The 17,927-nt window shown below is 50.3% G+C and overlaps 1 protein-coding gene across 16 annotated transcripts in view; it reads left to right on the top strand.

Annotated features, from left to right (window-relative positions):
* SGMS1 (sphingomyelin synthase 1) overlaps positions 1–17,927 on the top strand; it is a 245,826-nt gene that overhangs the window by 79,177 nt on the left and 148,722 nt on the right. The gene's annotated exons all lie outside the window — the stretch shown is intronic.

The following is a 17,927-nucleotide window of genomic DNA, read 5'->3' as shown; positions in this document are numbered from 1 at the left end:
GATGTGATAGAGGAAAGCAACCGTGGAAATGTCTCAATACCACATTGTTTTTGGTGGTGGTTCTTTACTACTGAGTGTAGACCCCTAGCTCTCCATCTGATGTGTGGCTCAGATTTGGGGGCTAAACCACAGCCCCTTGCACTCTCTCTGAGCTAATTGCTACTTTTTCTTGGACGGTCCGTTGGCCTCTGATGCCTCTTTTATTCTTTCTGGGGAGAGGTGTGGAGGCCAAGATCCAAACTCCCTGGAAGACCCTGAGAGCAGCATGGGATGAAGACCTCCTGTATCTCGGTGGATCTCTGCGTCTTCACAGAGCCAGAAGTCTGAAGGGACCGATAGTCTGGAAATGTTTTCCTAGACCGTTACGACTTTTTGGGACTCAGTCCAGTGCTGTCCCTTGTGAAACAGGAGCAGGATCCGTGCCGTGGAAGAAGAGGCAGGGTAGGAATGGGTCGGTGTTGCTGTTGGAGCCTGAACAGGCGCCCGTCCCCGTTGCCCACTGGGTGCATCACCCTGCACAGGCCACGTAAACCCTTTCTCTGAAATGGGCATCACCAAACTTGTATTATGATTTGAGGGGTTTGGGGAAGACAGATACGCATCATTGTTACCGTTTATACGCTGACACAATCGGCGCTCTTGCTGAGTGGGATTTAAAGGTGGAATGGCCTTCGAGAGAACTGAGTGTTACGGTGTGTCGCTGGGCCTGTCCCGTGCTCCCCAGACTTGCCCAAGCTGAAGAATCTGCTCAGGTGCTTGTTAACAAGGAGGGCTGCCCAGGCACACCCAGGCCGCGGGGTCAGATATCCATGGGAGGGGCCTGGGAATCTGGTTAGGGGGCAGGGTGGTGATATACCAGGATTTTGTGAGCCCATCCTGGGTTGCAAAATCCTGCCTGGTGGATTCCAGATAAGTGTGTGTGCCTGTCGGACTGTGTCCCAGCTTCGAGGCAGGAAGTCTGGTCGCTGTTGATGGAGGCCGCCTCATTCAGGGTGTCCGTGATCCGGGCGGACGGAGCCAGCTTCTAGGTCCCCAGGACCGCGAGGCGGTGCACAGTTGCCCACGGCATGGCGCTGGTGTGACGAGCTCGGCTCTCCTGCCTGCCTGCGTTCTTTCTCTTGGTAAAACCCGTATGATCTTAATAACCTGCCGTGTTAAACACATAGAGCAAACTCGGTTATCCTGACAGCTTTCCGTCCCCGCGGGTCTCCGGGCTGTCAGAGTGACGGTGACGGGAGCAGTAAATGCACACGGAGGTGACCCCCGGGCTGTGATCGTTGGCGGCCAGGCCAGCAGCTTTGTTCTTTCCTCCTGTGAGGGCTGCGAACCAGGAAGGAACGTTTCACTCGACTGCACTCAGGACAGCGTGTTCTTATTCAGCTGTTCTGGGAAAACAGCGTTTGTTGTCCTCATACAAGCCACACAAGCCCGCAAGTTTGTCCCCGTCTGTGCCCGGGCGTAGCCGGTGGCTTCCCCTTACCGACGCAGGCCTGAGCGTGGGACGTCCACGGAGGCCTAGCTCTCTGCAGCCCTCAGGAGGGAGGTTAGGCCTCTGAAAGGACTGCAGGCCTCCCAGCCTCCAGCAAGGGGCGGGGTGGCTGGGGGCTCTCACAGGCTCCAGGAGACCTGGAGAATCTCCCCTGCAGCGCAGCTGGCGTGGGCCACGGCTTCCGGCCCTTCTTTCAGTTCCTTAGCGCTCAGGCTGGCTCCCGCTGTATCCATTTATTTGCATCATCGTGGGAGAAATGGATTTGCCCTGAGCATCTTATTTGGATGATAAGTTCGCTTTCACACCTGTGACAAATCAACCCACTTTTTTGGAGCTGTTGTTAAGATCGAAAAGTTGATGCATATTTATAGATTTGCAGTTTTACTTCCTTAGAGCTTGTGAGTTCTTGAGGGCATCTGCCTAAACACATTGAGAGTTAAGGATCTGGAGATTGAAAGACGAGGGTGTCGTCGTCTTCCTCCTGCCCTGTGTTCTCAGGTGACAACATCTTGTATCTGCACGGTGGTAAGTAGCAGAACCCTAAAACTAATGAATTTAAAAACAACGCATCAGGAAAATGTGAAACGTGGCAGACATTTGTTGTTCTGTGGACAAGCGTGAAAAACCAAGGCTTCCCAGTGGAAAGGCCCGGAGGTGGTCTGTGCGTGGTGTTTGCGTGTGTGTCTGTCGTGGGCAGAGAGCAGGAAGCAGGTCCTCAGGGGGGCCTCGCCGCTGGACGCCCCACTAGGGGATCACGGGTGAGCCTGGGCTGCAGCCTGCCTTCCCGGCCTCCCTTGTCTGGCTCTCTCCTGCTTTCCTGATCCGTACATCGCCTTGCTGTGGGGAGAAGCCGGAGGTGGAAACTGTCACCTGTTACAGGCAGTGGGTGTGATGACAGGTGAGTGGTTCTGCTCAGCCCCAGCTGCACAAGGAGGTGGGTGTGCAAGGACAGGGAGGAGGCAAGGCCCACACCAGGCATTTCTCAGTCCCGCCTCCAGGTCTTCAAAATAAACACCTGGTCTCTGTCCGCAGGCAAGCCGTCTGCCGAAGAAACGAATTAGAGAAAAACCCCAAACCTAGTTCCTCCCTTCCCCGAGCAAACACACATACAACAAAAGTGACAATGAAGCAAGACGTGCAATTTTAATTTCATTAAATGCCCATACTTAAAATTGTGGTCCTGCATGCCGTTATGTCTGACGACCTAAGATCTTAGTCCTAGGACTTTTTTTTTTTTGGTTAAGGTTTTAATGATGCCGTGCATTTCAACATCCCACCACGTTGTCTGACCTCTTTTAGAAACTCCTGCAGCCCCAAACATAGGCCGGGGCGCCCTGTAGGGTGTTAGAAAGGATTTGTTGAACTGCCTGAAGCGTGAGTCAGTTTGTCCGTGTGGGTGGAATTAGGCACCACTTGCGGCGGGTGTCCACGTATTCATGAAGTGTATTTACAAGCTGTTTTAGCTCTGGAAATGCCGGCTAATTTTTCTCAGCCTGTGTGTGAATCATAGAATTATCTCTGTAAATTAATTTCCTTAATTAACCCACAGAAGAAGGAAAACTCAGACATGTTTCATTAAGTGCCTTGCTTAGGATAATTAAAAGTGTAACAAAGTACCTTTATACGTACGCACAGTTTTGTATAAAAATGTTGTATAAACCATGACTGGTAAATGGTGCCACTTAATTTCCAGGTGAGTAGGACCCTGTTTGCATTTGTGTTCCGATGGTGGAATTTGTAGCGGCGCCTGGAGGCTCAGCTGGGGGGTCTGCTTCCCCCTCTGACCCTCCCCCCAAATAAATAAATAAAAGATCTCTAGGAAGCCAACCAAACAACAGGATGGTAGAATCTGTAGGCCGGTTCCTTGCCTCTGTCCCGTCCTCAGTGGGGAAGGGCCACCTCAGAGGTGCCGTGGTGGACGGGGGGGAGGACCCCCGCGTGGGGGCCGTGGTGGGCACGGCTGCGGAAGCCAGGGCACAGGTCACAAGACAGGGAGACAGGCTGCAGGTGGCGGGGCCGGGCGCTGAGGGTGCGGGTGTCTGCAGAGGGGGCAGGAGGTGAGGGCGCAAAGGGCTGTCGCCCTGTGCGGGGTGCGGGGTGTGGGGTGGGGGCCCCGCAGGGGCTGCAGCCCTGCTCCTCCCTTGGCCCTCCTGGGCCAGCCTCGGGGGCAGGGAGGTCTAGCAGGTGCTCAGCAAATAGTCGCTCAGCAGGCAGACGCAGGAGTCAGTTTCTGGAATCAGGCAGGCCCTCGTTTCCCCGCTAGCTGAATAATTGGTTGGGGGGAAGCGTCAGTTCAGTGTGGATGCGGGATAGGACCTCACAGTTGGTCCAGGTTAGTATCACCAGGAAGGGACGGCGGATGCCACTGGCCTGGGACAATGCTCTGTGTCGTCCCCCAGTCTAGAATGTGGCATCGGAATGTGACCCTGAGGAAACCCCACACACACCCCAGATCAAGACATTCCCTGAAATGGCTGGTCAGTGTCACCGCGGGCTGTCCTGGATCAGTCAACGTCACCATGGGTCAGCGTCACTGTGGGTCATTGTCACCGTGGGTCAGCGTCACGGTGGGTCAGCGTCACAGTGGGTCAGCGTCACCGTGGGTCAGTGTCACCGTGGGTCAGTGTCACTGTGGGTCAGCGTCACCATGGGCTGTCCTGGACCGGTCAGCGTCACCACAGGTCTGTGTTACCATGGGTCAGTGTCACCGTGGGCTGTCTTGGACTGGTCAGCGTCACCATGGGCCCATGTCACCATGTGTCAGTGTCACCGTGGGTCAGCATCACCGTGGCCTGTCCTGGACTGGTCAGTGTCACTGTCGGTCTGTGTCACTGTGGGTCAGTTTCACCACGAGCTGTCTTAGGCTTGGTTAAGGAGTTCTTCCAAAAACAGACTGACTTCCCTTGCTAAATCTTGAACTACCAGTGGAAGATTAAAAGTCACACACCCATATATCATAGTTACTGAAATCAGAAAATAGTTTAAAGCATCTTAATGCAACAATGGTTGAAACAGTTTCTGGTTAAGATTTATTTATTTATGAGAGACATGGTCTGAGAGAGGCAGAGACACAGGCAGAGAGAGAAGCAGGCTCCATGCAGGGAGCCTGATGCAGACACTCGATCCCGGTTTCTGGGATCGTGACCTGGGCCAAAGACAGGTGCCCAACCACTGAGCAACCCAGGCGTCCCCAGTTTCTGGTTAAACCCAGAATAATCAGCCTAAACAGATTCCATTGCTAGGGCATGTCTATGTTTCCAGCCACTGCTTTGGGAGAAAGAAAGAGGTTTGTGTGAGCTTACCAAGATGGAAAATGCAGACAGTCTAGAAACCTGAAGCCAGTAACATAACTAAAGTATTGGAGTGTTATTTTACACAAACGTTTCTCTATCAAAATTTTAAGAATAACTTAAATGCATTGTAATATTAATAGGATCTGAATCAGAGTACCCATGAGATTAAAATTGTTAATAACTGTCAAGTGTTTAGAAAAACGCCCGGTGCACACGTACATATAAGGGGCCTAGAGGTGTTTTCCATGGTGAATTAGCACCCTTTCAATTGAACTTTTATTTTAAAATCCATTTCTATTTATTGGTTGGCTTAAGGGTTCCCAAATATTTTCTGTTTCACAGTGAGTTATTAGTAAATCCAAAGAAACAGAACTAACAGCAGGTATTTGGTCGGAGTTTGGGTTAAATGATTTCTGTCTTCCCCTCAAGCCCTGGGAGTTCACAGGAGATGCCGGGTGAAGGTGCAAGAGATCCCAAGTAGGCCTGTCTCTTTCATACAGGACTTGATTTAGCCAAAGCCACATGTTTGAAAGGGCGTCTGACATGGACTCTTCATTACTCTTCATTTCTCCGAGAGCAGAGAAAAACAATCTCCTCTCACAATGTGCTCCACCTTTCTGCTCTAACTAGATTTGAGATAATTTAAAATATGTGACAAGTGCTCGTTGCCACTTCAGCTTTGAGGTTTGAGGAGAAAAATGTGTAAATTGTATAGAACAAGCTTACCTGCGTCAACGGGGAAAGGATCTACATGTATAAAATGCTAAATATGAGATCTTTTTTGATCCACGTGTTGGTGGCATTCTGGTAGTCATGACTCATTCCCTCGTCCTCATCACCTGTCCCGTCCGTGACAGGACACCTGTCCCGTCTGTGAGGTTCCAGGCTCCAGGCACAGGCCAAGTGCATGATCCAGTTCTGTAATGCAATTCTCCCGACAGCTTGTAGAAATGAGTGTTTCGTAGATGAGTAACTTAGGAGCTTGGTTCCATTAATGAGTAAACTGAAGTTCAGAAAAGGCAGTTTATTAGTCTCAGAAGTGGCACTTTCAGATTTGAAATACAGGGTGATTTTGTGTCCAAAGTTTTCTGGTTTGGGCTTTTTTTGTTTTTTAAATCTTAGCTGCTCTGTGAAAATTAACCTCTCAGAATTATTTCTCAGCATACTCATGAGAAACAGATTTGCTAATAACATTCTTAGCTGCACAGGTGAGACAAAAACTTAGTTCAGTTAACCAGTTTTAAAGCTTAAAAAATGAAGGGTTGTCATCAGGATGGCCACTGGAAACACACAGACAAACGCAGAATGTGTCAATGCTGAAGCCCTGCTGGAAATGTGAGGTGGCCACAGTCACTATAGAAAGATACAGTGGTTCCTTCAAAAATTAAAAACAGAATTGCCACATGATCTAGAAATCTCAGTTCTCGGCATGTGCCCCCACACCCCGCCCCCCCCAGAATTGAAAGCAGGGTCTTCCAGAGATGTTTGCACCCCTAAGTTTCAGTAGCATTTTTCATACCGCCAAGCAGAAGATGCAACCCAGCTGTCCCCTGGTGGATGAGCTGGTCAACAAAATGTGACCTAGACAGACACAGCCCTAAAGAGGAAGGAAGTGCTGACACTTGCCACAGCGTGGATGCACTTGAAGACATAATGCTCGGTGACATACGGCAGCCACCGAAGGACAGACATGCTACACCTCCACGTACGTGAAGTCCCGGGAGCAGACGAGTCAGAGACAGGGTGGGACGGTGGCTCCCGGGGCCATGGGGAGGGGCGTGGGTGGCAATTGCCCAGTCGGTACAGAGCGTCAGTCTGGGATGACGGATGGCGGTGGTGGTGGTACAGCAGCGTGAGTGGTCTTGACGCCGGGGAACTGCGTCTAGGGCCCTGGAAGTCCTGTCTCACAGCGTCGTGCCCCCGAGTAGAGGCTGCATGGGCTGTGATGCTGGGAGAGGAGGGCCCAGAGTCTCCAGTTGGTTGCCAGCCGTGTAGTTGTCACCCTGCAGCCAGTAGCAGCGTGCTGTGCGTGCCGTGTGAGCACAGTCTCGGGGGCAGAGTGGCCCCCAGTAGGCCCCTTCCTTTCTGTAAGTGTGAAAAGGTCAACACAGGAGTTTCAGGAGTTTCGGGAGCATGTGGCAGGGGCTTCCACCTTATTTTGGGGTTGGGCAGGGAGGTGGGAGTGGAGCGAGAGTTCCTCCAGTCAATGATGGTCGGCCAGCCTGGAGAGGTTGGCATGGAGGCTGCTGGGGGGCCGTGGGGGACGGTAACCGGGATGACCTCCCCTCCCCACTGTTAAGGTCACTTGGGCTGCTGAGAGGAAGCTAGCGTGGAGTTAGAGAGCGCAGTAGGGGGCTGCTGCAGGGTCGTCTGTGATGAGGATGGTAATTAATGATCCCAGCTGACACGCGTAGGGGAGTGCCTGTGTGTCAGCCTTACATGCCTCATTGTCACTGCAGCTCCATGAGCCGTGGGTAGATGGCATTGCCTCCACGGCTTTGCAGATGCCGAAATCCTGGAGCAGAGGGGCTAAGCCGTTCACTTGTGATCACACACGTACACCACCCGGGTCCAGAAGGGCAGGCAGGCCCAGGTGCTGGTAGGAGGGAGCTGTTTTTATTGTCCCAAAGCCCTGTGTTGGCAGGAATGTGGTGTGAGAAGGTCCAGGGGTGGTTGATGGCCTTTCATCTGGGGTCCAGGGGCCCTGTGGTCTCTCTGGCCACATCGCTTGCTTCTTGGGACAGGTGACACCTGTTGTCCCGTATCCGCCAGGCTGGCCCGAGGTAGTTGAGCAATGGGCCCGTGGGGGCGTTTGTTAGGGCTGTGCGCTCCCAGGTGCCCGGCTGCTCTTCTGGGTGGGGTGGTTCTGGAACGCCCAGCGTTAACCCTGGGGGGACGAAAGCCCTCTGTTGATAGGCCCTGACGTGAGCGGGTCGTGCCAGCCCCTGGGCATTGGGCTGGGGGATGAGGAACAGCCAACAAACAGGGTGCTTTTTGTGATGTTTACTTTATGCAAGACTGTGTGCTTGGCACTACAGTAAGGGCGCAAGAAACTTAGGGCTATTAAAGAATTATTTATACAGGGATACAAAAGCAAACTTCTCAAATGTTTAATGGGCCCGTTTTCTGCAGGCATCCGTGGGAAATGTGTGCCTCACGTAGTAAAGTTGAGGAAAGGTAGGTAGCGGATTTGTACAGAAGCAGGGAACTATAATTTCCATGTTTTTAAAAAATCTGCCTTGGTCATGCTTGTCATTTAATATGTTGGATTCAGGGTTGAAGGCAAAATGATAGGTAGGGAGCATTTCTCTACTCTTACTTTAAAAAAAGGGGGCAGCCCCGGTGGCGCAGCAGTTTAGCGCCGCCTGCAGCCCGGGGCGTGATCCTGGAGACCCTGGATTGAGTCCCACACCCTGGATTGAGTCCCACGTCAGGCTCCCTGCATGGAGCCTGCTTCTCCCTCTGCCTGTGTCTCTGCCTCTCTCTCTCTCTGTCTCTATGAATAAATAAATAAAAATCTTAAAAAAAAAAAGTAAAATGGTTTTTTTTTTTCTTCTATTGGAAAATGAAACACATGCATGTGGTTTACAAACATTTCTTAAGTAGCACAGAAGGATATAGAAAGTGGAGAACCTCCCGTTGCTTCCTCCAAGGTAGTTTTGGTTGTCTTGTGTGGTGTTCTGTGCAAGTACAAACACGCACCGCCTGCAGTGTGCACGCTAGTCTGCGCTTCGTGCTTTGCATCCTGTAGTACTTCCTGAGATGGTCACGTATCGGCACATACAAGTCTATGCCATGTGCTGTAACGGCCACACAGGTCCAGTGTTTGCAGTGACTGGTGTTTATTTACACCCCCCACCCCCAGACTGTAATGCTCTTATCAACAATATCAAGAGGTATATCTTTCATTTTTTCACACACGGCTGAGTACATCTGTAAAATAAACTTCTCCGTCTAAGTACATGTCCATTTAAAATCTTCGGAGGGCTTACGCTTAGGTTTGGGGGAGCCAGAATTTTGAACATCTGTTGGGTGAACGACCACCTGTCCTTTAGAATTTAGCCTGAGTAACATGGTGTCCATCCTGCCAGCAGCTGTGAAAAGGTGCTGATTAAGTACAACAGGTCTCTTTAAACCTTGTCTCCTCGAAGGTATTTCAGCCAACTATCACTTCACGCAGGTACAGCCTCATCATCAAGTGTCTCCCTTGACCAGATACAGGCCCATCCTGACTCTCAGCACCCAGCACCCCATTAAAATGCCGGAACCTCAGGCTGCTGTGATGGGCACGGGATGGCATTCGCTCGCTCCTTGGATGAGGGACTTCGGGTATGGGGACATGGGGATGCACTGAGTGTGTCTCAGTGGAGAGTGTGCAGCTCCTGAGGGGTTTGCAACTCGCTGTAGCCACGGAACTATCTTGTTGCTCTTTTCATCTGCACGTAGGTGTTACCAGTCCGTGGGGACATTTTTCTGCCAGCTTCCTGCATGTTAACCCATTGTGGGTGTGGAGAGCTTAAACTTATTGATACCTAGGCATTTCTGCAATGTTGTTGGCTCCTTTTCACCATCTTTCCAAAGTGCGGTCTTATGAGGGTGTGAGGATGTTCGAAGAAACTGGTATTGGGTTTAGTTGCTTGGTTACATGTCCCAGCATTTAGCCTGGAGTTTGGAAGCATTTGATCCTCTAGACTATTAATTATATTGTGGGATGCCCCTGGAAACCTCACTAGTCAATGACATCAGTATGTCTTTTTTTTTTTTTTTTTTAAAGACAAGACAAAACACTAGTTTGCAGGTTTGTTTTGAAAGGCCATTTTCTAAAATGTTACTGATGCACTAATGAATAGGCCCTACTTTTATTTTTTATTTTTATATATTTTTTCTAATTGTTCTTGTCCCTGGTGATGGGAGATGGGTGCAGTTACTGAGCTTTTGAATGTGTGTATGTGGGTTCCAGCATGGTCCTGAGTGGCCCCGGAGTGGGAGTGCCACCAGCACCCGTTAGTCACTAGCCCTGCACTGGCGGTAGCACAGCTGACGTGCACTGAGCCGCTACTCCACGGAACCCTGCCAGTCTTTGGCCTGAGTTTTTATGGCTGAGGAGACCAAAGAGTTAACCTACACATAGTGTCTCATAGTTTGTATGTGTAGGTCCAGAACCTGAGCATGGGCAGTTACTTCAAGCCCCTATCACGGTATCCCACAAATAACCCTTTGTGGGAGGTGGATGGTAATTTTTCCAGTTCACCTACCACCAGCTTGAGGCTCAGAATGAAATGATGTAACCATAGGTCATTAAAGGGCAGCTCCTGAGAAACCGTGCGTTCTGAAACCAGGATTCCTCAGGGTTGCTCACAGTTGTTATTTAAGGCGGGACTGCCTGTGTGGGCCTGTCCCATGTGCTAGGCCATTGGGCTTCTCTGGACCCCACTCACTGGCTGCCAGTGGGCATCCCGATGATCGTGCCACCCAAGAATGTCCCCACATGTTTCTAATGCCTTCTACTAGATGTCATATTTACATTTCTTAATTTTAAATTTGTACCATGATACTACATTGCCTCCCATGGCAATTTTTTAATCAACAGTAATCAAACTCGACTCTTGCTCATAATTTGGAATAGTTAGAATAATTGGAATAATTGTAAATGCAAATCATTTCAACACAGAATCGGAGATGAGACATCACATCTCACCTGGCCTCCTGTTTCACACATCTCACACACACACACACACACACACACACATACACACACACACACACACCCAGAAGCATGGAGATGGCAAAGAATAAATTGGCCACTGACTGGACTCACCCTCTATGGAGGTGAGGACCTTTTCTTCTCATTAGCAGTTTGCTTTGGGCAAATGTATTTGAGTGAGCTGTGTTTATTTTCTAATGAGTGATTTTTGACCTTTCCAAGGGAGACATTTGGAGAGTTGATGTGATTGAGTTGAAACAGCACATTATGGAACTGCGGGACAGGTTTGTGGCTATTTTTGAAAAGTTACTTTGAACGTGGTCTTTCCTTTAAACAAATTAATAATGCTGACAGCACTGGGGACTTGTGAGGAGACTCATCACTTTCACCGCAGAAGGTGTTGTGTAGGCTGCCCCAGAATTGAAGTAGAATTAAAGGCAGAGTAAATAATCTCATATATACTAATCCTGATGAATCCCATCAGGGTTTTGGGGGAATGAAAAATGGTATTGTTTGAAGACCTGCACTTGTTTAGAAAATTTATTGTATCCTTGTCGTGTGGCAGATAGGAGTTTTAAGCTCTGTGGATGAATTGGGTATAGATTTTGGCCATTGTTTATGGTACTGGTAATTTTCATGCCCTTTCTGTACCCTCAGTAAAATATAATTTTAAAGGATCACTTGCTTACCTCCCCTGAAGTCACTCGACAACTGCAGTGCTCATTGTATAGGAACAGGGCTAGAAATCAGTTCTGGTAAACATACCCTCTCTTCATCTGATGGTATTGCTCTCATTCATTCCATAGTATGCCTATTGAATATGAAACGTGTTTTTTGAGAACACATTTAATGAAGAAGTTGATTCATTATGCAAGGAAGGTCATCAGATAATTATATCTTTTTTAAAAAAAATCTTTAATCTCATGGAGTTGATTTGGCCTCAAATTTAGATGGTGTTGAAACCATCAACAAAACTAAAAACCTACTGAATGGGAGAAGGTATTTGCAAATCATATATCTGACAAGGGGTTAGTATCCAAAATATATAAAGAATTTACATGACTTGATATCAAAAACAAGTAACTTGATTTTAAAAATGAGCAGAGGACCTTGAATAGATATTTTTTCCTGGAAGACATACAGATGGCCAACAGGCACATGAAAAGATGCTTAAAGTCACTCATCATCAGGGAAATGCAAATCAAAACCACAATGAGATATATCACCTGTCAGAATAGCATCAAAAAGACCAGAATAACAAGTGTTACTGAGGATGTGGAGAGAAGGGAACCCTGGTTGTGCTGTTGGTGGGGATGTAATTTGGTGCAGCCACTGGAAGTTCTTTAAAAAATTAATAATAGAACTATCATAGGATCCCTGATTCCATTTCTGAGTATTTATCTGAAGAAAATTAAAACACCAATTTGAAGAGATACCTTTACCCTTACGATTACTGGATATATTTTTAAAAGATTTTATTTATTTATTAGAGACTGAGAGAAGAGAGAGAGAGAGGCAGAGACACAGGCAGAGGGAGAAGCAGGCTCTGTGCAGGGAGCCCAATGTGGGACTCGATCTCGGGACCCCGGGGTCACGCCCTGGGCTGAAGGCGGCTCTAAACCGCTGAGCCACCTGGGCTGCCCTGATCACTGCATCTTTATCTGCAATAGCTGAGATATGGAAGCAGCCTAAGTGCCCAACAGTAAACGAATGGTTAAAGAAGTTGGGGTGTTTATGTGTATGTGCGCACGCATGAGCACACTGGAATCTATTACTCAGCCATGATATAAAAAATGGAATCTTGCCATTGCTTACAATGTGGATAGACATAGGGAGTATTATGCTAAGTGGAGTAAGTCAGACAAAGACAGACACTATAGGATTTCACTCAGATGTGGAATCTAAAATATAAAACAACTGAACAAACAAAACAGAAACAGATTCTTAAATAAAAGAAACAAATGTTGATGACCAGCAGGGCAGGGGCTGGGGGATGGGAGAAATAGGTGAAGGGGATTGAGAGGTCAACTGCCAGTTACAAATAAGTCATGGGATATAACGTACAGCATAGAGAATATAAATAATAATATTGTAATAACTTTGGTGACAGATGGAAACTAGATTTACCATGGAGATTATTTCATAATGTATAAAAATATCAAATCACTATGATGTACACCTGAAACTAATAATAGGATATCGCATGTCACTTATACGTCAATTAAAAAAAAAACAGCAAAAGTTGGATTGCGGTTAATCAGTTAAGCCATAGAACTTGGGGAAACTGATAAATGCAGAAAAGTCTTCTGATGAATGATGGGAAAGAATTTGCAGGTGTTGGAGTAAACCTTCTCCAGATGCCCTTACACAAATTTGGAGGTGCTGAGGGATATGCATTTGATACGGACTGTGGGAAAGAAGTTCATTGAAACTGTTGATACAGATCTTTCATTACTAATTCATAAAGCGGAGAGTTGTTTTGAAATCATCCAAGTCGTAACAGGAAAATAATTCTCCTGCTCCTCCTTATATGGCGACTGGGAGTGTTACTTGGAAAAGTCCATTCGAATCAGTAACTCCCTTTGCAGACACTTGGATTGAGAGCTATTTTGTGCCTTTTTTTACTTTCACAAGGGAAAGGCCACTGATTAAAAAGCTCGACAGTGGAGAATTCCTCCAAGGAGGAAGGGGGGGCCTTGAGATGTCAGAAAGTCCGTGAGCTTCTGGGCACCTGACACTTCTCTGGGCAGCCTTCGGCAGGGACAACAGGGATGCATCTTTTACTTGGGGTGGAGACAGAGATACCTGAAGATTTAACTAGAGGAGAAATTCACCCCAAAAAGTCCCTTTTCTTTTATCTGGGCAGCTGAATCTCATTTATCAGTTTCTCATTTATATTGTTTGATAACTGAGCCATTTGAGGATGTTGTTTTAACTCGGGCCTCCTAAGGGAGGTGATGCTTTGTAGCCTGTGGTCCTTACTACCTAGTGATGTAAACCTGAGATACCAGGGCAGTGAGTGGTTGTTCAAGTGCTCAGGTCACCTTGGGGGATGAGAGTCAACCCCCACCCCCACCCCACCCATGGACACTTAGCTCCTGGCTGAGGAATCACTCGGTGGAAGAAACTCAAGAGCCAAGCTAAGTGAATCATTTTCACCAGGATATGGATTTCTAAGATGTAGCCTTTGGCATTCCGAGAAGCAAGAGATGGTGGTGATTCACCGCAGTATTTTTTGGAGAGTCTCTGTGTGCATCAGCATTTTCAAGGCTCTGAGCAATTCTGGAGCAAAAGCAACAGCTGATAGCGGCCAGAGAAGAGGTCTTAGTGGAATTCCACAGCCGTCCAGGGAGTGGAGAGCCAGGGGGATGGGCCCTGAAGGGAGGAGTAGGCACTGGAGATTACAAGGAGGAGGAGATCTTTCTGGTCAAGGGGGTGCCTGTACAGATCTGGGAGTGACCTGAAACTTTTGAGTTCTCCAAACCTAAGGATGTGGTTTCAACGTTAGTCTTACATGTGCATGAAGCTCTAAATGCTTTCCTGAATGCGTTGTGATAGCCTTGAAAACTGTGCTTAAATACATTTTGTAAATTATGTAAATAAATTCCTATTTTAAGTCTTAGTAAGAGACTTGTTACTTGCAGGAATCTTTGTGATTTCTACTGTGTAAATCCTTAGTGCAATGTATTTTCATGCATCGCGGTTATTTATATTGAGAAATCATTGGCTTTTAGTTCATGGGTTTTCTTGTAACGTTTAGAAAAATGAATGACACAATTAACCTCCTATTCACTGTTTCTATAAAGTTATCTGCTTGATGTCTGTAGTTCTTTGTTTAAAGAAGTCCTGTCAAGTGATGGGTAGAGAACCCAAGGCCCCTGTTTTGGGGGGGAGTTTAAAGGCTCTGAGAATTAAATAATTGTGCCTATGTGCGTGTGCCTCGCTTTGCGAATTTTGCTGGCTAGCTCTTTAGCTTGAAAAACTTAAGCATAAGGGCAACAGATTAGAACCAAGATTATTATTTTTTTTTCTGAATAAATGGAGTTGCTTCACTTTCTAGCTTGTGTGTTCCACCTGTCTTCACTGCATGGGTCTGGCTGTATTTTTAGCTGCTTTTACACACAGGCGTGTGTGCACACACACCAACTGCTCCATGCATCAACTTGGATTTTGTTTATATGATATCCATTAGGATGTAGATCCCTCACGTACATCTATGCAGCTGGAATTCAAGGCTTTCTATCAGTTGTCACGTACTGGTGTACAGGAAGGACCAGCAACGTAACTGGCTTTACTGGGGAAATAAGGGACTGCGACGGCATGGACATGTGTGTTACCCCTGGGTCGCTTGGTCCAAATCCTAGGGATCCGGCTCCCAGACAGCACGGGCCAGTTACTTCATTGCTGATAACCTGGCGGTCATCCCGGTCCTAGGACTGTGGATGCTTTTCTATATGTTTGTGATGGAGCAGTGTTTAAAACGGATCAGCACTGCTAAGGAACGATCTTCAAAAGGTTAGTGTTTCCTGTGGATGTAAAATGAACGTGTTATCATAGGTTTTATTGGACTCCGTGAGAGACTCAAAGGAAGATTGGAGGAATTGGGAAAAAAGCGGACGACTTGATTAATCTAGAACAGAGCAGGACAAAGTGCTGTGGTGGGGTAGCTTGTGTTTCAGGTGGAGAACGAGTCCTGCCTGCCTTCTGGGCGGGAGCCCCGCAGGCCCCTGACCCGGGCGCCCCCGCCCGCCGCTGCCCCGCCCGCCGCACCACGAGGTCCTGGCGGTCTTGTCTTTCCCGGACTCCTAGAGATTCTCCTCCAGCCTGGTCGGCTGAGCGCGGAGCTTCAGCCCTCGCGGGGCGCTCCTCCCGCAGTCGGGCCCTGCGCACCAGGCACGCGCCCCGTGTCCGCAGTCTGGCTTTGGGGCCCGGCCCCCGCTCCCCGCTCCCCTCCCCCCGCTCCCTCGCCCCCATCCCCCCACCCAGCGCAGCCTTGGCGCGGTCCCTGATGCAGCCGTCCCGTGACCACCGAGCGGCCAGCGCTCTGCCACGTTTAAGAGGCAGGCGGGGCCGGGCATCATCGGATATTTAATTTTTATTAAACACCCTACCTATTGATTCATGAGAGACACGCAGAGGGCAGGGCCCCGGGCAGGGGGCGAAGCCGGCTCCGTGCGGGGAGCCCGGCGGGGACTCGATCCCGGGACCCGGGGTCACGGCCTGGGCCCCGGGCGCTCCCTCGGATATTTTTTTTTTTTAAGATTTATTTATTTATTTATTCATGAGAGAGAGAGAGAGAGAGAGGCAGAGACCCAGGCAGAGGGAGAAGCAGGCTCCATGAAAGGGGCCCGACGTGGGACTCGATCCCGGGACTCTAGGGTCAGGCCCTGGGCCTAAGGTGGGTGCTAAATTGCTGAGCCACCCAGGGATCCCCCCTCGGATATTTTAAATGAACCACAGCCGCTGAGAAGAGGAGACCGCAGCGTTCCTCGTGCCCGTAGCCGGCTCGGGCAGCCCGGAGGGCGCAGGGGGGCGTCTCCGTGGAACGGGGTCCTTCGTGCCCTGGCAGAGGGGACTGTGCAGGCGACCCCGTGGCCCGACCCGCTGCGCCCGGGGCCACGCACCGGGAGGGGCTGGCGTCGGCGCCCCCCTTCAGGGACCCGGAGGCCAGGGTTCCAGGCCGACGTGTGATTGGCCGGCGCCGGCGCCTTGCGTTCCCGGCCAGCCTATGAGCGGCTGCGCTGGGGTCAGGTGCTCCCGCAGGTCCAATCCGCGGTGGCTGTGTGGCTGTGTGGCTGCGGCTGCCGCGCGCCGGGTCCCCGAAGTGGGCGGGGCCGCGCAGGCGCCCTGGGGCCTGAGTGCTCCCGCCGTTGGAGTCACGTGGTCCGCGTGGTCCTCGGAGCTGAGGCGACGACGGCCCCCGAGCGGGCCGCGGCGGGAGAGCGGCTTCCGCGGCGCGGGGCCCCGTTTCCTCGCAGGGTCTGCGGCCGCTTGCAGGTGTCGGAGGAGGAAACTGGGAGGCTCCCGTCGGCGCCCGGCGGCGTTGAACACTCCCTCAGTATGTAAAGGGCGGCAGCACTGCCGGCGACGCCGCGGGCCTACACCTGCTCCAGCCGGGAGGCGGAGGCTGTGGAGGCCGCGGGGCACGGAGGAGCCCGGGGGTCAGGGCTCGGGACGAGGCGGCGCGGAGAGCGGGAGGGTCTCGCTGCGGCGGGGGCGGGGGCGACTCCGAGGCCCCGGAGCCCGAGGGGGAGGGGGAGGGGCGGCGGGCGACCCCGAGGCCTCCAGGAGGGGTCGGAGCAAAGCCGAGGGCCCCAGTTGGTCCTGGCCCAGGGGTTCTTGGCCTGGAGACGCCCAGCTGTGGGGGGCTGGGGCGCCCAGGATCCCGTCACCCCCTCGGGTCCCTCCGCAGAGGTTTCAGACCTCAGGTTCCTCTGCAGCAGGACCCAGGCTCGGAGCAGGGAGCCCTGGGGGTGGGTGGGGGTGAGGGTGCAGGCCCAGCAGGGAGGGAGCAGGTGCTTCAGCTCCTGTGTCAGTGTGAGGTGACCTCTGCCTGTGAGACTTCCTGACCAGTTGGGGAGACGGTGTGTAAGAGGGAGGCTGCTGGGACCTCGCTGCCGGAGACCTCGTTGAGGTGGTTTTTTTAAGGATTATAGCTTTTGATCATCTGTAATTAAGACTTTTCTGGATGGTGCCCAATGGCCCAAGGATGGTCTAATGGAAAGTAAATTAGGTTGATGGTGGGTGGGAGTCATTACCCATCCAGGCCTTACTGGGTGCACTTGTGACGTTTTGAGAACAATGTTCTTGTTAAGGAAAAGTCAGATCACGTGGAAAATTCCCCTATTATTATAAGTATGTTGACTTCCGATTTTTGTAAGCCTGAGGCCAGGCACGATTGACAAGGGAAGGCCGGTAGGGAGAAGTGCAGAGTCACACGTGTAACAATGAACAGATCGTTTGAAGGTGGAGAGTCCCTTAGCTTTGAAAATGATGACAAAGTGGGGCAGCTGGGGGCTCCAGGGGTGAGCGTCTGCCTTGGGATGAGGGCGTCACCCCGGAGTCCCAGAATCGAGTCCCACGTCAGGCTCCCTACATGGAGCCTGCTTCTCCCTCTGCCTGGGTCTCTGTGTCTCTTTTTCTGTGTCTCTCAGGAATAAATAATTAAAATCTTTTTAAAAAGAAAGAAAAGAAAATGATGACTAAATGTGCAAAGTAAGGTGGGTGAGCTGACCTGAGAAATTTGATTTGATAGAATACAGGATTTTGTGGCTGATGATCTCTAGCTGCCGCAGGTGCCGGGAGCGTGATGAGCAGGGACAGAGCACAGCCCTGACCCCCGAGGAGCTGTGATTGACGTTGAGGAAGGTTGTATGGGCATATCCACGGTAGTGGTTTTGTGACCGCCAGACCCTCCTCCAAGGAGGAAGGGGGGGCCTTG

This window comes from Vulpes vulpes, chromosome 10 (assembly GCF_048418805.1).
Source record: "Vulpes vulpes isolate BD-2025 chromosome 10, VulVul3, whole genome shotgun sequence".
NCBI lineage: Eukaryota > Metazoa > Chordata > Mammalia > Carnivora > Canidae > Vulpes > Vulpes vulpes.
The sequence above is the reverse complement of the archived record's forward strand: the minus strand, read 5'-3'. Positions and strand labels throughout refer to the sequence as shown.